Source organism: Papio anubis, chromosome 7 (genome assembly GCF_008728515.1).
Source record: "Papio anubis isolate 15944 chromosome 7, Panubis1.0, whole genome shotgun sequence".
In the NCBI taxonomy this organism is placed as follows: Eukaryota; Metazoa; Chordata; class Mammalia; order Primates; family Cercopithecidae; genus Papio; species Papio anubis.
This window is the reverse complement of record NC_044982.1, coordinates 97,865,871-97,886,082: the sequence shown is the minus strand read 5'-3', so window position 1 is coordinate 97,886,082 and position 20,212 is coordinate 97,865,871. Positions and strand designations below refer to the sequence as shown.

General features: G+C 45.5%; 1 protein-coding gene across 5 annotated transcripts in view; it reads left to right on the top strand.

Moving 5' to 3' along the window:
- Positions 1 to 956: 956 nt before the first annotated feature.
- Positions 957 to 20,212, top strand: part of SV2B (synaptic vesicle glycoprotein 2B) — a 171,343-nt gene continuing 152,087 nt past the window's right edge. For 2 of the 5 annotated variants that reach the window (XM_031668325.1, XM_031668326.1), the window contains exon 1: positions 1,132 to 1,723. The gene's annotated coding sequence lies outside the window, so the exon portion shown is untranslated. Of the gene's footprint in view, positions 1,055 to 1,131; positions 1,724 to 1,892; positions 2,460 to 2,625; positions 3,681 to 20,212 lie in introns of those variants that run through there. The other 3 variants (XM_031668329.1, XM_031668327.1, XM_031668328.1) reach the window with 3 other exon arrangements.

The following is a 20,212-nucleotide window of genomic DNA, read 5'->3' as shown; positions in this document are numbered from 1 at the left end:
CAAATTAAAACTATATCAAAGTTTTAATTTCAATGTAATTTACACTACACACAAGAATGGCTAAAATTAAAAGCACTGATAATGCCAAGTTATGGCAAAGAAATAGAACACCTGGAATTCTCAAACATTGCCGATGGGACTAGGACTGTAAATTGCCACAACCACTTTGGAAAACTGTTTGGTAGTACTGTATCTACTAAGGCAAAGTACTGTATCTATTTACTAAGGCAAAAACAGGTATTTATCTTGTGACCCAGCAACTCTATTCCTAGTTACATATTCAAAAGAAAAGAGTACATATGTCTATCAAATGTTCATAACAGGCTGTGCGCCGTGGCTCACACCTGAAATCCCACCACTTTGGAAGGCTGAGGTGGGTGGATCATCTGAGGTCAGGAGTTTGACATCAGCCTGGCCAACATGCCAAAACCCTGTCTCTACTAAAAATACAAAAATTATCCAGGCTTGTTGGCGCATGCCTGTAATCCCAGCTACTTGGGAGGCTGAGGCAGGAGAATTGTTTGAACGCGGGAGACAGAGGTTGCAGTGAGCTGAGATCATGCCACTGCACTCCAGCCTGGGCGACACAGTGAGACTCCATCTCAAAACAACAACAACAGTAACAACAACAAACGTTCAGGGAACCTTATTCATCACAGCTAAAATCTGGAAGCAACTCAAATGTCCACTCATAGGAGAAAGGATAAATAAATTGTGTTATATTCGGGCAATAGAATACTATTCAGCAATAAGAAAAAAATGACCTACTGATACATGTAATGATATGGATCCTAGAGCGGGCCAGCCATCTGCGGTGTTGTACTGTTTGAGCCCGCGTCCGAATTTCCAGTGTCCTTTCCTTGCTCCTCACTTCCTCCTAGAAGGAACCCTATTCTCCTAAAGAGCCTTTCGGTGCTGAGCCTTGGCAGTTTAGTTTGCTGAACTCTCGTCAGTGGAGTTAGTGGGTGGTGGTTTGGAAGTCGGGAGAAAGAGGTGGAGGGCTTGTTTGAATGCACCAAGCCTCGCAGGCTTTCCTCCTCCCCGCGCTGGTCAGGTAGGTTCTTTTCAGTTCCTGATGAGGCAAACGAAAACAAAGCAGTTGAACAGCACCAAAGTATATACTTTGGGGGCGCCGTGATCAGAGGATTCCCTTTCCCGGGAACTTGCGTCTAGCCCTCTGACGCATCCTAGTTCGGAGTGGGTGGAAGGGCATGTGGAGTCCACAGCGCCCCCTCGCCCTAGGCGGGGTGGAGACAGCGAGACGACGCCCATGATCAGCTGGTTACAAAACTCGAGGAATAAGAAGTTTAATATCTATTAGTCTGCAAATCCGGAGACCTTGCGGCCTCACTGGTCCTCCTTCCCTCTGAGCTATCTCCACACCCAGCCTTGGATCAGAGGGGATTTAGAAGCAGAGCTGTCCGCAGCGAATACTTTTAATGCCCAGGCCGGGAAGAAAGCGGGTTAGGATCTGATCCCGCTGAATAGAGGACCCAGGAGCCTCCCGCCCCGGGTGCTCTGTAGTGCGGGGGCGCGCTGCGCGCTGCGCCTGGGCGGCTGGCGGCGGCGGCGTGGGGGCGGTGATGCAGGTGTGACACCGGCCGGCTACTGCCTCCGCCCGGATCGCCCAGCGCCGCGTTAGCCGGAGCTGCACGCGGGGCTACCGGGGTGGAAGCTGTTCTGCCTGCATCCGGAGGCGTCCGCCAGCGGATTTCCCACCCAGGTAGGGGACGGCGTTGCTCGCTGCGGTGCAACCAACCCAGCCGGGGCGCGGACCCCGCGTGCGCCAGGACTCCCAGGCGCTTCTGCCTGGCCTGAAATATACACGCTCGCACCGCTGAGTGCTGTTCATAGTAAATGGCACAAAAGACCGAAGAGTCTTGGGAAGCCGGCGCAGAAAAGCAAGGGCTTGCCCGCTGCCTGGAGCTGTGCGCTTCTCTGAAAGCGGCCTCCCCAAGGGCTGTTTTTAAACCCTGTTTGAACTATTAGCGCCATAAGTAGTTTTTCAACTTATAAATGTCAGGCTGCTGGCATTTATCGCTCCGTTTCCATAAGCTTCCTAGCCACTGCTTTTAGTTTCAGTTACATTCTAGTAGATGGATTTTGTTATTGTTGTTCGTTTGTTCTTAAAGAACAGAATTCAAACGTGCTTACACCTAGTGGCTCTTGGGGTTTGTGAGTGTGTATTTCTGCATGTGTAGGGCGCCCTCCGTGGGCGTGGGGGCCGTTTCTTAGGGACACAGAGAGGATTTGTTTATGGACGGGTTTTAGCGCAAGGGAAAGAACATGACTTGTTTTGCAGGGATGGGCTAGCAAATGCGTTTAGCCAGGGAGGAGCAAGGCACTGCTGTGTCTTCGGCAGATGGGTGGTAGGAATCTCTGCTGTCCAGGGTTCAGCAGGGCTGATGAAATACATTCCTTTATCCGGAAATTACAGATGCAAATTACTCCGTTTAAGGGTAACTTAACGTCGATGTCTTGGGCTCTGATAAGAGCAGCCCCAGTGGGGTGGGGTGGGACGCTGGGGGATGCTTGCTCCTTTCTAGCCCTTGGGGAGGTGAATGTGGGTGGTTTTGGGGCTCAGACAGTGGCAGGTGAGGGGTGAGGAGGGTGCATGGGGAAGGATTGGGCACTGTAGTCGGCTCAGCGGTGGTGCTGGTCTATGTTGATCTCCTCTGTATTACTGCTTCCTGCCTTTTCCAGAAGAGGTGACTTGTTCTGCTTGTTCCAGTCAGTGAAGTAGGTACAGTCTCGTGCTGCATCTTTCTTGAGTCAGCAAATACTTACTGAGCACTTAGTATTTGTCAGAGATGGGATTAGTCCGTGGGGATGCAGAGATGATGATAACAAAGTCCTGGCTCCCTGAAGTTCACACCTGGTAGGGGGAGAAGCACTTATAGTCAGGAGGTGGATAAGTTCATGATGGTGTTGGAAAAGAGCAGTGAGAGCAGAGAGGAGGAGGAAATTGATAGTGGCAGTGATTGGTATAAAAATGAAGCCCTCATGGATTAGGCATGACATGGATTTCAGCAGGGACTGGGTCGCTCTCTTGGTCCTTCGGTCTGGGAGTGACCCACATGACTCTACCACACCATTGCCATCACTGCCAGTGGGTGGACAGAGCTTTACAAGTCTCGGCTGGGCTGGTATTTGCAGTACGTGACTAGAACCCAGTAGACACAGGCGGACACCCAGAGAGGAGCACATGCAATACAAGTCAGACTTTTAATTTTTTCCTTTTTTAATGAATGGCTTTCCTGAATTCCAGGACTATAAAGGTTTTGAAGCAGCACTTCACAAAGGTAGGAACTCTGGAAAATTCTGAGGGAGTTTGAGAGCAGATGAACTTCTGTCTGCTTCTCCCTGGATCCCTGACCTGTCTGTTCTTGTACCAGCCCAGTTCGAAAGGAAAACTCTCCCTTGATTATCCCTAAATAGGTGGAATAACGGAAAGCTAAAGCTGTTACTACCAATCGTCTCTGGGAGATGAAAATCCAGTCTCAAGGATGTTTCTTCCTGGACCAAAACTGTGAGGGGTGAAGAAAAATGATAGAATGAAAAGCTCTTGTATTGTGTAGTTGCCAGAGATGTGCATTACATGCACCTACATCATCACTAAGGTGTTTGAAAAGCAGCCTGCACTGTAAGAAGCATAAGTGTGGATGCTCAAACAGACCTAGGTGAGTGTCTTGGGCAAGTTACTTAGCCCCTCTTTGAGCATTAGTTTCCTGATCTGTAAAATGGAGACAGTAATAGGATTCTTATAATAGTTAAAGAAAAGATACTTTAAAATATTTACTCATTGTTACCCTATCATCATATATAACTTGCTTGGCACAAAGTAGGTGCTCAAGCAATGGCAGTTCATTCATTAAGTTCCTACTATGTATCAGTCACTGCTCTATGTATGGAAAATACAGACAAAACAACCAAAAAAGCCCTCTCTCAAGGAGCTTAAATTAATGAGTGTGTGTATGTGTGTGTGTGTAAGATGATGGACAAATAAATAAATATAGAGTGTATCAGCTGATGAGACATTGTAATGGAGAAAAATAAAGCTGGCTAAGAGGACTGGGGAGTGCTGCCAGAGGGCAGGGTGGGGCTTGTTATTTACTTTTATGCAGCTTGGCCAGGGAAGGCTTTTTTGTAAATGACATTTGACCAGACATCTGGGGAAGTGAGGGAGGAAGCCAGGGATTCTGGTAAATGACATTTGACCAGACATCTGGGGAAGTGAGGGAGAAAACCAGGGGTTGTAGGCAGCACCTGCAAAACCCTGAGACAGGAGAGAGGTGTGTTCCCAAGAGACCCAGAAAGGAGGTCACAGAAGCTGCTATTGAGTCAGACACCAGGACAGCAGTAGGAGCTGAGGTCATAAGGGCAACACGGCAGGTCTTTGAGATATTGCCTCTTAGGGTTCCTATTTGTGACTATGATGTATGTGCTGAGTTATTGTTTAAGGAATTGGATGAAATCCTAAACTCTGTGTTTAGAAGAAGGTTGGTTGGTAGACATAAGTACCTGTGGTCATTCAGAGCGTAAATGAATGCAGCAAGCAGAAAGCATAGGTCTTTGCAAGGCAACAGGAAGCACAGGAATTAAGGAGACTGTGCAATGCAGCATTCAGGTTTCTCCCATCCGAATGGAGGACCATGTTGGTGCTTCTTTTGAATCTTAGTATTAAGATTTTTTGTTTCTTTTCCCCTACACTAAAAGAAAAGGTCATCTTTAGCAAACAGGCCAGCAGTCCTTGCCAGATATTCTTTTTTCTTTGAGCATGAGAAGAGTTTCTGTGATCATGGAAAAGTGTTGGGATCATCTGGAAATATGCTGACCTTCAGTGACCATGGAATGCATTTACATAATATCATATGGCAAATTTATTTAAAGCCTCTGTCTTATGGGCTTAACATAAAGATCAGTTTGCTGCTCTGCCCTTTGGAAACTTTATTACTCTAGAGAAAATATGGTTTGGGGATTTGAGAGCCTCATCACTCAGCTGTCCTTGGTGCAGAAGGGCTACTGCAGTGTGTTCCATGGCCAGAAATGGAGCTGGATGCCTGAGAACCTAGTCAAAGTTTCTGTGAAATAGAATGAGGTGAGGCTGGGTCAAGGTCAGAGAGTCTGACTGGGTGTCCCCAAGTCCACCTCAGAAGGCAACATTTACTTCTGTGAATTTCCCCCATCCAAGATCCGGCTTTTAGTATTGCTGCCTCAGAAACCTGATCTGTCTTTCTGGGCCACATCACAGTGACCTTGTTCACCTGCATGCCAGCATATTGATTTGCAGTGGTTGAGACACTGTATGGCTTGTTTAGTGGGTCTTCTTCCTACAGACCCCTGTCATAACAGCCAAATCACAAGGAGAAGGTCTCCTAAAGCACATTATTCAGAGCAAAGCAGCTTAGATGCCTACCCTAGGAACTGGTTACATGCTTTAGGGCCAATCTTGCCAAAGGGACTACAGACCAAACCACCCCTAAACTTCGTGGCCTAAAACAACAGCCATTTGTTATTTTCTCTCCTGTCTTTTGGTTGGCTGGGTAGTTCCGCTGATCTGAGTTGTGCTTGCTTGATTTCAGCTGTGCTTGCTCATGTGATTTTGGTCTGCCGATGGAGTGTCTGAGGGCTGGCTGCTTTAGGATGGCCTCAGCTGGATGACTTGGCTCTGCTCCGTGTGGTCACTCATCCTCCAGCAGGCCAGCTCAGCATGTTCACATGGTAGTGGCAGGAGGCCAAGAGAAAGTGAAAACTTGTATGGCCTCTTGAGGCCTAAGCTTATAACTGGCACTCCATCACTTTATCCTTGTCTAATGACAAAATTAAGACACAAGATAGCCCAGAGTGGAAAGTTAGGAAAATAGACTCTACTTCTTGATAGAAGGAGCTACATAGTCACATTACAAAATGCATAGATACAGGGAGGGGAAGAATTGGGACATTTTTGCAATCAATCAATCAATCAATCAATCAATCTACCATAGGGATCTGAATATTTGTTTATTTATTTTTGAGATGGAGTTTCACTCTTGTTGCCCAGACTGGAGTGCAGTGGTGTGATCTCGGCTCACTGCAACCTCTGCCTCCGGAATTTAAGTGATTCTCCTGCCTCAGCCTCCTGAGTAGCTGGGACAACAGGCCTGCTCCACCACACCTGGCTAATTTTGTATTTTTAGTAGAGATGGGGTTTCTCCATGTCGGTCAGGCTGGTCTCAAACTCCTAACCTCAGGTGATCCACCCACCTCGGCCTCCCAAAGTGCTGGGATTACAGGCGTGAGCCACCGCGCCTGACCGGGACCTGAACGTTTAAAGTGCTCTTGGCTAGGTTTCCTTTTCTTCTGGACTCTGCTTGATTGGGCAGAGTCTGTACTTGCTCTTTTGACTGTCTCTTTTTCTGTGTTTCTGTGGTTGACCATGTAGGGATGTATGTATGTTTAGATAATCATTCATTCACTAAATAAATATTTATTGAGTGGTCTCTATGTGCCAGGCATGTTATAGGAAGCAGACCCATCTCATGAAGCATTCATTCTAGTTGAGGGAGACAAATAATATATAAGTAAATAACGTATGTTTTATATCAGGTGATTAAGGAACGTTGAGCAGGGAAAGGAAGATGGGAGGTGCCTGGTTGCGTTGGAGTGGGAGGGTAGGGTAAAGCGAGGAGTGGGTGTTTTATGTAAGATGGTCAGGGTAACATGAAGGAAGTGAAGGAGTGAGCCAGACAGTTATCTGGGGAAAGACATTTCCAGGTAGGGAGAACAAGTGCAAAGGCCCCGAGGCAACAGATAACTGGCATGTTCCAGGAACAGCAAGGTGACTTATGCAGAGGGAACTGAATGAGACAGGGTGAGCGTGGGAGAAGAGATCGGAGAAGTAGCAGGGAGCCAGCTAATACAAGGTCCTATAGGGCCTTTCGTAGACTTTAGCCTTTACTTTGAGAAAGGTGGGACACCACTGGAGAATTTTGAGCACAGGGTACTATTAGATGATTTATGTTTTCCAAGGATCCCTTGAGCTTTAGAGCTTAGTGCAGACTCTCAGAGGACAAGGGTAGAAACAGAGAGATTAGTCAGGATGGTACTGCAATGACTCAGGTGAGAGAGGGTGGTGGTTTGGACCAGGCTGGATAGTAGTTAAAATGGTGAGAAGTTGTAATCCCAGCACTTTGGGATGGGAACGTGGGCGGATCACTTGAGCTCAGGTGTTTGAGACCAGCCTGGGCAACATGGCAAGACTCCAACTCTACAAAAAATAAAAAAATTAGCCAGGTGTGGTGGCACATGCCTGTAGTCCCAGCTACTCAGGAGTCTGAGATGGGAAGATCTCCTGAGCCTGGGGAGGTCGAGGCTGCAGGGAGTCATGATAATGCCATTGTACTCCAGCCTGGACAATGGATTGCGATCGTGTCAAAAATAAAAATAAAAATAAAAATAAAAAAAATATGGTGAGAAGTGGCTAAATTCATAAAGTAGGCAGGATGTATGGATGAGTTAGATACTTAGGGTATGAGAAAAAGATAACTTAATGAATTTTGACCTAAGCAGCTGGATGGAGTGGCACTTTAGTGAGATGGAGAGGAAACAGTGATGGAGTTTAATTGGATATCCAATGGGAGATGTTAAGTAATTCATTGCATATGAGAGTCTAGAGTTCAGGGAAGAGTTTCAGGAAGGAGACATAGGTTTGAGTATCATTAAGATGTTATTTATTTTTCCATGAGCCAAGTCACTGCTGTATCACTAGTGCCTAGAGTTTTGTCCGGCACATTGTATATACTCAATGGATATGCACTGAATAAATGAATGGAACCACTTAATTACTAGAGTTGACTGCAGATCTTTGCTTTGGTGGATCTTGAAGTGTAACTCCTTGAAGTTATTTCTTTTCTTTACAAGGTCTCATGGGAGCCTTATTGTGGATCTCATGCACTAAAAAGAGGCTTTAAATGTGAAGGCTCCAATTGCTTATATCGTACAGAAAGCAACGTGTGGTGACAAGTAAGAAAGAGGAACAAGTGGAAACCAAAAAATAGCTCATATTTTCAAAAAATGAGAAAAGATCCTTTAGAGAGAGGTGGCTGAAATTCAGGGGTGTGATGTTCTTGGGTTATTATTGTACTGCTCTTAATTTAAGATGAGGCAGAAGCAAGGAAGAATCTTGAAAGGGGAGAATTTTATTTAAATCAATTTATGCTGAGTGTTACCAGCTTGCTTGAGAAACCTCACATCTACAGTAGCTTGCATAATGTGTTCCTGTTTATAAAAGGAAGAAATAGGGAATAGCCTTCATAGGAAAAGGGGAGGGCTGGAATGACTTCAGCCTCAGGCTGTGGGTGTTGTCCATTTTCTCCTCGTGGTGTGGCTGATTCTATGTAAGTTTTGTTTGCAATGATGTTGGTGAAGGGAATGAAACAAGAAAAAGCAGGCGCTGCCATTGAAAGTAGTTGTGTGTGTGTGTGTGTGAGAGAGAGAGAGAGAGAGAGATGGAGAATGTGCCAGTGGTGGAGAAAAAGAACCAAATCCCAGAAGGAAGTGTGAGAAAGAGACACAAGCTGCCCTTCGTTTTTACGTGTGGGTACTAGGCCTGACCACATGGGGCATAGGATGGAGCAGTGGGTTTTAGCATCAGACAGAACTGGGTTTGCACTCAGGCTTCATTACTTTATTTATTTATTTATTTAAGATGGAGTACCATTCTGTCACCAGGTTGGAGTGCGGTGGCACAGTCTCAGCTCACTGTAACCTCTGCCTTTTGGGTTCAAGCGATTCTTCTGCCTCAGCCTCCTGAGTAGCTGGGACTACAGGCATATGCCACCATACCCAATTAACTTTTGTATTTTCAGTAGAGACAGGGTTTCACCATGTTGACCTCGTGATTCACCTGGCGTGGCCTCCCAAAGTGCTGGGATTACAAGCGTGAGCCACCACGCCTGCTAACTTTCTATTTTTTCTATTTTTTTTTGAGATAGGGTCTCACTCTGACAACCAGGCTGGTGTGCAGTGGCATGAACACAGCTCACTGCAGCCTTGACCTCCTGGGCTCCAGCGATCTTCCCATCTCAGCCTCCAAAGTAGCTGGGACTACAGGCATACACCACCATGCCCAGCTAATTTTTAAATTTTTTTGTAGAGATGGGACCTTACTATGCTGCCCAGGCTGGTCTTGAACTCCTGAGCTCAAGTGATTCTTCCACCTTAGCCCCCAAAGTGGTGGGATTACAGGCATGAGTCACCATGCCCAACCCAAACTTCCTTACTTTCTAGCTGTGTAAACTTGGGCACATTATTTAATTTCCCTGAGCCTTGGTTTCCTCAGTTGTAAGATGGTGGTGGTGGTAGTGGTGGTGGTGGTGGTGATGATGATAGTAATAATAGCAAGTGTTCTGCAGTCCCCTCTATGCTCCTGGACTTGGAACTATGTTGGTGTAAATATTGATTAAAGGATTACCATACCAGCTGAGGAACTTAGAGATTTTATGTGAAGGGAGAATTGAGAGCCTATCATTTGATGTTCACAGTGCCATTTAGAAGATTATTTGCGTGGGGCCCATAATGTTCAAAATTAGACAAAGGGACAATAATAAAGGCTAGACATTTCAAGGTGCCTAGAGGAAAACTAACCTCCCTTTCTCTGCAATAAGCCAATCTCCTTAGTTCAGTTTTGCAATGTTGCATAGTTTGTTGGAATTCTGTGATGAAAATTTTGGAGTCATGTGTAGCTTTCCTATGCAGAAACTTTCCTATCTGATGCCTTTGTGGTTCCCACAAAATCCACTGCATGGTCTTCTTCTGGAAAAGTCTGCTGTTCTTCCTGTTCCAGGCACATAGTAGGCATGCGATACGTATTTATTAGATGCATGGTGAAGAAATGGTGCTGTGGTTTCTGTGTTGGCTGTGGCTCTTCTGGTTGCTCCTACCGGCCTGGGCAAGAGATCAGCAGGTAAGTGACAGTGATGAGCTAAGTCTTTGGCAGGTACTCAGCAGCTAATGTTGCCCTCTCTCCACCACCCTCATGCCTTGGCTATCATTCTGACATCCTCTAGATCAAGTATCATATAGTCAGCTTTCCCTCTAAGTCCCCAGTTACATCGTCAGCAAATCTAAAGCTCCCTCGCTGTCCTGACTGTTGATTACAGGTAACGCAACAGTGTCTCCTGACTTAGCAACAAAGACCCACGCCATGGGTTCCCTGCTTCAGCTCCCACACAGAAGCCTGTGGTCCCATTAAGTCTTCCTGTTTTCTGTACACACTTCTGCTCCACCCATCTCCTGTTCCCTTCAGTTGTTAGAGCTTGATTCTGTATTGGTTGGCAGGGGAGAGAGTAGCATTAATTTTCTTTTCACAAAAGGCAATTGAAAATTCTTTCCTAACAGATGACTGTCTAGCCCCTCAGAACTGAACTTCTTCAGGAGGCAGGTAGGCCACATCCTTCCTCCTGTGCCCATTTTACAGATGAGATATCTGAAGCTCAGAGAAAAGAAATTACAGACAAAAGTACCCTTGGAAAGGTGGATGCACAATCTCATTTGTTTCCTGCCAGCTCTGCATACATGCAAGAGAAGGTAATTTTTCCAGACCGCTAGGGCCTTCTTGAATCACGGATGTCTGCATCCAGAAGTTGATTGTTGAATCACAGGTGTCTGGATTTGGAAGCTGACTGTTCAAACTGGGAGCTTGGTGCTATTAAGTACTTCTTATGTCAACCCCAGGTGATATGTGTGTGGGCAGGAGCTCTAGGCTCCCAAAACTCACCTAGGTGTGACAGGTGTGATTTACAATTCTGTTTTCATGATCATTTCATGAGAGAAACCTGCAAATGAACACTGCTAAGGAGAAGGAACAGAATACGTTAATGGATAAATGAGCTGTCCATCATTACTCCTGAGTGAGCATGATTTGTTTTAATGAATATTTCATGGGCAGGTTCCTTTTCAGGTCCAGAATACGCTCCAGGCAATGAAGACCTTAATTGAACTGTAGAATCTTACAGTTTCAGAGCTTGAAGGGACCCTAGAAAGCAGGGAATCAAAACTTCTTATTATTCAAAGAAGGAAATAATTAAAAAAAATTTTTTTTGACACATGTTCTTGCTCTGTTGCTCAGGTTGGAGTGTAGTGGCACAATCTTGGCTCACTGCAACCTCTGCCTCCTGGGCCCAGCAATCCTCTCACCTCAGCCTCCCGAATAGCTGGGACTATAGGCATGTCCCACCATACCTGGCTAAGTTTTAAATTTTTTGTAGAAACGAGGTCTCACTGTATTGCTCAGGCTGGATTGCCCAAGCAGTCCTCCAGCCTTGGCCTCCCAAAGTGCTGGGATTACAGGCATGAACCACCGCATCCACCTCAGAAATAACTTATTAGGATGGATAAAAGAGCTGTCCATCATTACTCACATTACAAATCATGCTCACTCAGGAGTAATGATGGACAGCTCATTTATCCATTAATGTGTTCTGTTCCTTCCTCTTAGCGTGTTCATTTGCAGGTTTCTCTCATGAAATGACCATGAAAACAGAATTGTAATTTATAAGAAAAGAGGTTTAATTGGCTCATGGATTCATACAGTAAGTTAATGATGGAGAGAGGATTAAAGCTCAGGTCAGGGATGTAGCAATGTTAAGTTCGTATGAGAGGCCAAGAGAGAACAGGAAAACAGAAAAATGTAGCGTGGGTCCCCTACATTGTCATGCTTAGAAACCCTCTGAAACCGCACAACTAGTTCTCCCAAGCAGGTGACAGCCCGGTTAGGCCCCTCAACAGCCTCCTCTGATTGCTCAGTCCTTTGGGATTTTCCCTGCCTGGCTCCGGGAGCCCAGGCCCAGTGAGGGTGGCTCCTGTGTTGCCTGCCATCCCTGCTCTGTTGTGCATAGAATCTGACTGTGGCCTCTCGCCTGATCTGGGGTGCAGCAGATGGCACTGAGGAATAGAGCCCAGCTGGCACGTGGGAGGCTCTGCAGGAGAAGAAGAAGCACTGTGGGGTGGCCTGCCCTAGGCAAAGTGCTGGGCCTGGGAGATGGGGCTGGAAAGGTCATGGGAATGTCAGGAGCCTCTGCCCTTGACCCTGGAGAGCTCAAGGAATTTAGTTCTACCCCTAGCACTATAACGAGTGACGAACACATCCCACACATGCTGGCTTAATGGTCTGTAAATTAAATACAGCCACTTTAATTTTCGTTTTTTAAAGCAAAGCATAAACATGCAGTGTTAAGGAAAGGAAAGCTATAGGGTAGCAATGTAAAGGCAGTAGCTTAAAACTTAAAGCAAAGAAGAGAAACTCAAATGGGACAATGAAGAAGTGGATGAGACAGGGTATATGAAAACGGGATGGGGTGCTGAGCCAACTTCTCCTCCTACTTCTCATGATGGATAAGGGTTTGTTTGTTTGTTTGTTTGTTTTTTTGTTTGTTTGTTTTAGTGGTGCTGCCCACGTCTGTGGCAGAAAAGCTGTGCTGGGCTCCCACCCTCATATCACAGGGGTGGTGGCTGCCTGCTTCCTCGGTGGCCCAGCATGCAGCATCTTGGGGCACTACAGAGGGCTGTCAGGCCAGGCTAGTCCTATCAAGTTTCTTAGTTTCACCTATGTCACTCCCAGGTTTATGTCTTGTTACTTTCAGCCCATTTCCTCTAGACAAGCAAGGCCCCTACTGGCTGGCTTGGCCTGCCAGTCAGTTCCTGGATTCTTGAGCAAACTCTTACCTTCTTCTGGTTCTTTGAGATGGTGCAGGGCAAAGAGCCCCAGAGCCTGTCTGCTTAGGGCTCTGCTGTAGGAGAGCTCATTAATTAGTAATTAGAATACAAGGTGGGGAGGTACACACTGAGAGAATGGGGGAGCGTGAGGCTGGAAGCAGTTGCTATTGCTGCATGAGGAGAGAAGACGGAGGGCCAGGCAAAGCTATCGGACAGGGGAGGGGCTGTTGTCTGGTGAGCCTTGAAGGATGGGCTGTTGTGGGGAGGACAGGGAATGGTTTCAGCAGAAGCATATAGACCTGAAAATGCGTGGTTGATTTTTGGAACAATAGGGGGTTTGGTGTATTAGTCTGTTCTTTCATTGCTATAAAGAAATACCTGAGATTGGGTAATTTATAAGAAAAGAGCTTTAATTGGTTCATGGTTCTGCAGGCTGTACAGGAAGCATGGTGGCATCTGGAGAGGCCTCAGGAAGCTTCTAATCATGGAAGAAGGCAAAGAGACAGCAGGCATGTCACCTGGCAGAAGCAGGAGTAAGAGAGAGGGGAGGTGCCACACACTTTTAAGTGATTAGATCTCATGAGAACTCACTCTCTATTGCCAGGACAGTACCAAGGGGATGGTGCCAAACCATTCGTGAGAAATCTACCCCCATGATCCTATCACTTTCCACCAGGCCCCACCTCCAACACTGAGGATTACATTTCGACATGAGATTTGGGTGGAGACAGATATCCAAACTATGTCATCTGCTGTGGCCAAAACACAGGATCTGAGGTGGTATTGGCTGGGGGTGGGGTGAGGGTTGAGTCAGGTGGGAATAGGCAGAAGGGGGATGGGGAGAAGTTTGGTGAGAAGTAGCAGGATGCCCACTAGAATCTCTTGTGGGTTTAAATCTTGTCACCAGATGTGCCAAGAAGGAGGAAGCTCAAGAACCATGGTGATACAGAGGAGCTGGTTGTCTTTGCTCCTGAAATGGTCCTGTAAGTGGTGAGATCGCCGCTGTCCTGTGCTTCAGCCACGATGTGTGGCTGGGTGTGAATTAAGTGGATCACAAGTTTGGTTTGGTCTTGGTCACAGATCTCCATCCAAATAGAGAAGGAGTCTTGGAAACTGTGATTGATATCTTGGAGATGCTCTGAGGCACAGAAAGATCCCAGAGAGCATGGAAAGCATTTAAGAAATAAAAAGCTTTTAGGTTGTTGTTACCCAAAACAAATGGAGTGGAAAGTTCTGTTTGAAAAAGATGAGAGAGAAGCAAGGGAATCAGGGAAGCAGGATTTACCTGTATTTCTTGGGTAGTTTCCTGGTACATAGTTCTACCCATAACTCCTCAAAGACTCACTGATTAGGGGATTTTCCCCCTTTCTCTTTTTCCTCATCATTTTGGATGCATTAAAGACATATTACAGACCATCCAGAAAGTAGGGCAAAGAAAAGGAAAACCTTCTTATAATCCCCACCATTTATATAGCATTTTGAATTCTATTCTTTCTCTTTTAGAGACAGGGTCTTGCTCTGCCACCCAGGCTGAATTGCAGTGGTGCCGTCATGGCTCACTGCAGCCTCAAACTCCTGGACTCAGGAGATCCTCCCACCCCAGCCTCCTGAGTAGCTGGGATGAAAAGGCAAACACCACCATGCCTGGTTAATTTTTATTAAATTAATTAATTTTTTTTTTTTTTTTTGGAGAGATGGGGTCTCACTATTTTGCCCAGACTAGTCCTGAATTCCTGGCCTGAAGCAGTCCTCTCACCTTGGCCTCCTAAAGCAGTGGGATTACAGCGTGAGCCACTATGCCTGGCCCAGATGTAATCATATGAAGTATGCAGTTTAGAAGCCTTCAGCAAAGACCAGCTGGCTTCATTTCCTCCTCCTCCTGGGCACATAGACTACATCTCCAGGCTTCCCTTGCAAGTGGGCGTGGCCACGTAACAGTTTCGTTGATGCAGTGAGAAAGGTGTGTTCTTCCAGGCTCCTTTTCATCTATTGGCTGCCCCTGCAGGAGGCTATCTCAAGTGCGAGAAATAAACTCTGCCTATGCTAAACGACTAGCATCTTAGAGTTTGTTTGCTGCAGTAGTTTAACTGAATTTCACCCACACAGAAGCTGAAATTTCAATAAGCTATTTCTCATAAGCTTATGGGAACACATTGAGGAAGATCCAGAGGCATGTTTCTTGATAACATAAAGATTAAAAGGTTATAGCTGGGCTGTTGGGTTGCCTGCAGCCTGGGTGCTCTTTAGTAGAGAAAACAACTGGGGTAAACATCCAGTTTTTTTCCTGTGATGGATATACCAGGAGCATACATGTCTGAAAAGGCTGAGGTTCAATATTTTCCCTTTTCTTCTCTCATTGTTTCTGACTCCTACAAAATAATAGGAATATATTGTAGAATCCCATATCATTTTTAAACCAATAGGTTCTTTCTGATACAGCTTACATAGCCTCAGACAAGTTTAACTTCGCAGAGCCTCAATTTCCTGATCTTTAAAATAGTCACAGTAAGGTCTATTTTCTGGGATTGTCGAGGCATTGAAGGAGATCATATTTGTCAGTGCGTAGTAGGGTACATTGTACACAATAGGTGCTTTCCCACTGGACTATAGATTCCCTGAGAGAAGGACTATGCCACCTTGTCTACCACTGTAGCTCCAGTGTGTAACACAGTCCCTGGCACATAGTAGGTGCTCAATGGTTAGTTATTTTCCAAACTTAAAGTGCCTTAAAGAAACCTGTGTATTAAAAGGGAGAAACAATGTACCCTGGATTGGAGAACCGAGAAAGGTGTTAGAGGAACTTGGAGAGGGTCTGGACAGTCTAACACCTTAGCCTTGAGGTGCTGAGAGGGTTAATCTATGAGTTCACCAGAAGGGTGAGAGAACAAGAATTTATGCAAGATGGGGAAACGTATCTCTAATGTGTGTGCTTGGGATTGCTCTATATTTGGATGATAACTCTCTCATCTGAGGTTAATCCTCTTTGTCCGAGTCATCCAGGCAAGGGATTAACTGCTTTAAACTCCAGGCCTTGCTGGCCCTGACAATGTGAGCTTGGTGTTGCTGGTGCCCAGGGACCCAAGGGGTCAGTTTTTATTGACTCAACACACAAGGTTCCTCTGTGGTTATTTAATCCCAGCCTCTTAATCCTATGGAGGAAGAGACTGAGGCCTAAGAGGGGAGGTAACTGTTTTCTTGCAGCAGCTTTGTGATGAGAACCTCTGTTTCCAGCTTAGAGTTCTCTTCTGTGCTCTGTGCTAGGCTGCAGGGAAGGCTTCAGGAAAAGGACCCTAGCTGAAAGAGCAGAAGAACGAGTCTCTGGGAGTGCTTGTGTATTGATGGAAATTCCATATTGTGTTCTGGGGAGGTTCCCACTGTGTCTGTCAAAAGCCTGCTCCCTTGCTAATCAGTGGGCTATTTGGAAACACATCCCAGGGTCTGGGTCCTCCAGCCATTTTCTAACTTTGTGTGCTCAGTTCATGATTCACAATCTAAGATGAGAGAGCCTAGCCCAGCTGGGATCACATGCCCATTCCTGAGGGCACCATAACTATGACTCCCAAGATGGCATGTAGTGAGGAAAGGGGAGTTTGTTAAAGGAACATTGGAGAGTTGTTGCTGAAAGAAGCGTACATGGGTCCTGAGCAGGCAAAGCCCACAGATGTCCACAGCACACGCTGAGCTGGCTTCTCTTGCTGAAATAAAGATTACAAAGTGCTACCTTTGTTGGTGAGTGTCGACGACTTTGAAAATGAGCTATTTCTCCATCTCCCCTTCCTTTTTTAAAAAAATAAAGTCTTGCTTTCTTACTCAGGTTGGAGTATAGTGGTGTGATCTTGGCTCACTGCAACCTCTGCCTCTCAGGTTCAAGCAATCCTCCCACCTCAGTCTCCTGAGTAGCTGGGACCACAGGCACCCATAGTCATGCCTGACTACTTTTTTTGTACATTAGTAGAGACAGGCTCTCGCCATGTTGCCCAGGCTGGTCTTGAACTCCTGAACTCAAGTGATCCACCTGCCTTGGCCTCTCAAAGTGTGGGATTACAGGTGTGAGCCACTGCGCCTGGCCTTCCTTATTTTTTTCTAAGAGGTTTCTAAGGGGTTCACATTTTTATAACCATCTCCTTGCTTGACCTAGTCTTGCATTTTAAGAATTAAACTCTGCAAAATTCAAAGATATAATTCTCCCTGAAATCCCTTTTACATTTATTTATTTATTCAGCAAATGTTTATTGACTTCTCATTGTGCTAGGCATTAGAGTTAATGATAGGTAAGGAAAATATGATCTCTGCCCTCAGGGTGTATAGTGTAGAAATTTGTAAAGAAGTTTTGTTTCACATATACCTTAACAGAGTACATGCACACACACACACACACACACACATAAATATACATATATAATACATTATTATATACTTCAGAATTTCTAGCTTGCTTATAACTTGAAGACCTTTAAGCCCAACTGCTGCTTATCAGAAGTCCTAACTTGGTTAAAGAAAGGGGTATGTTGTTGAATCACAATGATGAAGAACATCTTGCTAAAGAACATGACTTTGCATTCTCCCTGTGCATAGAACATCTTGGAAGTTGAAGAGTAAAAAATCCATCTTGGTATCAAACTGCCTGCTACTGTGTTCTCCTAAAACTAGGAGGGAGTGGGTGGCCTTCATTGGTGCTGCTTCTGTTTGCAGGCTGTGAATGAGGGCTGGCACCCCTGGCTACTTTGTTGTTGTGTGGTGGTGTTTGAACACCGGTCAGCATATTGCTTTGCTGTTGTCACGTTATTCGTATAATCCCAGCAGCTGGCAACTGTGTAATAATTTTTGAGAGACCCAGATATTTGCTTAGAGAGAATAAAAATAGGCAGAGAATGAGGTGTGCTCTGCATCCCGTGCAGAATGTTGTATGACTGCACTTCACAATGACAGGATTGTTCCTTGGTTAGAATTCCCCGTGGGACTTTCCCTCCTCAAAGTTCAGAGAAGGGTCATGCATTCTGGAAGGGAAGCCTGTCTTATCCTCTTTGCATGCACTGACAGAGCTAGAATAATTGTCTCAGCCCTTGCGATTCAGTCAGGCTTATACTGATAGGGAACTCATAAACGGCTGTATTGGTCTATTCTCATACTGCTATGAAGAAATACTCAAGACTGGATAACTTATAAAGAAAAAGAGGTTTAATGGATTCACAGTTCCATGTGGCTGGGGAGGGGGGACTCACAATCATAGAGGAAGGCGAAGGAAGAGCAAAGGCATGTCTTACATGGCAGCAGGCAAGAGACCGTGTGTGGGGGAACTGCTCTTTATAAAACCATCAGATGTTGTGAGACTTACTCACTATCATGAGAGCAGCATGGGAAAAACTTGCCCCCATGATTCAGTTACCTCCCACCGGGTCCTTCCCATGACATGTAGGGATTATGAAAGCTACCATTCAAAATGAGATTTGGGTGGGGACACAGGCAAACGATATCAATAGTCACAATGGTTTCGAGCTTGAGATCTGTACCAGTATGCAGACTTAGAAGAGCATAGAGCCACATCTTTGTCTCCTGCTTTTTGTTCCATGGTGGCAAGATTATGCGTCTGGAGTTAGATTGCTGGGATTGAAGCTTGTCTCTTTCACTTACTAATTGTGCTAAAATTCTCTGCACCTCAGTTTACTAACCTGTAAAACAAGGATAATATTAACTAGAATTCTATCTTATACATTTGTTAAGAGGAATGAATTAAAGGAGACAATACAGTGCTTAGCACAATGTTGGACATATAACGAGGGTATTAATTAGCTGCTACTGTATAGCAATAATGCTGCCTAACAAATAGCCCTAATTATTACAATGGCTCATACAACAAACTATTTATCTTACTTATGAGGTGGCCAGTCAACTGTGATTGGCTCTCCTTCATGCTGTAGGTCAAGTTCAGGTCTGTTTCATGCATCTCTCATCTCTCCACCAGATGCTACCGGCAGCTACCAGGGACATATTCTTCTCATTCGTCTCATGCCAAATGGCAGGAGGACATGAGGAGTGCTAACTGTCCTAGTACATTTAAAGCCTCTGCATTCATCATGTTTGCTAACATTTCATTGGCCAAGGCAAATGACATGGCCAAACCCAAACCCGTATCAGTAAACTGGGAAAGTATACTCTTCTCACAGTGGAAGACATGGCAAAGTGACGTGGCAAGAATGTGGATTATAATCATATTACATAGGGGAAAAGAATTGGGAATAAAAATTGGATCTACCAAAGCAAGTTCCCTATGTAACAAGATGTTGAGTGGGACTTTTTTATTGCCCCAGAATGGGCATTCAGATTGCAAATCTGAAAATAAAGTCTTAGACACTCTATTTTTTAAATAACTGGAATTCCTCATGACTTTCAAGAGGTATCAAAACTGGTTTTGGGGCCGACAACTCTAAGCCCCTGGGTCTATATAAGTAGAGGGATAAAAAAAGTGGGTAGAACTTTTGAAATCTTGGCCTATAACAAATACTAGCTTGAGGTGAAACACTTTTTGCTCCCCATAAAACCAAGAAAAGGGCCTCCAAGAGACTCCCTTATGGGGAGTGGAGATGCTTGCAAAAAGGGAGACAGGGTACCTTGCACCCTAGCTGGGTGTTTGCTGATCCATGGTACTGGTGGAATGGAGTCTACTATGCAAGGGAGCGCTTTAGAGGGTTTGATGTGTGCCCTGGAGTTTGGGGCATAGAAGACATAGAGCAAGGTGCCTCTTCTAGTCTGGAAATTTTGGCAGGCAGGTGATTTAATCGAGTAGCCCATGCCAGCAAGAAAGATGGGTGGTAGTATAGTGCTAAGGGAAGAATAGAACATTTTTTTTCCTTTGCATTCATTGAGGGCTTGGGAAGGTGCAGAAAGCTCCAGAGGAAGAAGCTTGATGTTTACGGGAGGAGTAGGAGCCCCAGGGCTGTCCAAGCTGAATCACAAAAGGGGGAAATCTGCCTGGAGAAGAGGCTGGGTGAATGGACAGCTGCAGGGTCTGAAGCGGGACGCAGTTGCCCCTTTCTGAGAGGCTACTTAGTGCCCAAGAGGGCCAAGATGAGGCTGAACACTGTCTCAAGAAAACTGTATACACAGAAGCCACCACATCAGACAGCCCAGTCCAAACCAGAGCCATGCCAGGGAGGGACATCTCCCTGTCATCATCATCATAATAGTTCTTGCTGTGATTATGCTTCACTCATTCTTGTTTGAATGAACAAAATTAATCTGCCTCCTTACTCGATTTCTGGTTCCTCTTCGTAGCTTCTTGCCTCCTCTCATCAGCTCTGTGTGGGGACTTACAATACTTTATATACCGGTTAATGAGCTGTCTGTGCTTGGAGGCAGGGCCTGGGGGTGTGGGCATGCTGGCTGATCCGCTTGGGGCTCCCAGCTTTTACTCCTAATCCTCAGCTTCTATCTGGCCTGTAGCAGATGGAATCCTCTGCAGGATGCTCAGCCAGTTGCTCCACTTTTTAAAACAAGGCGGGGTCCAAAATATATAAATAAA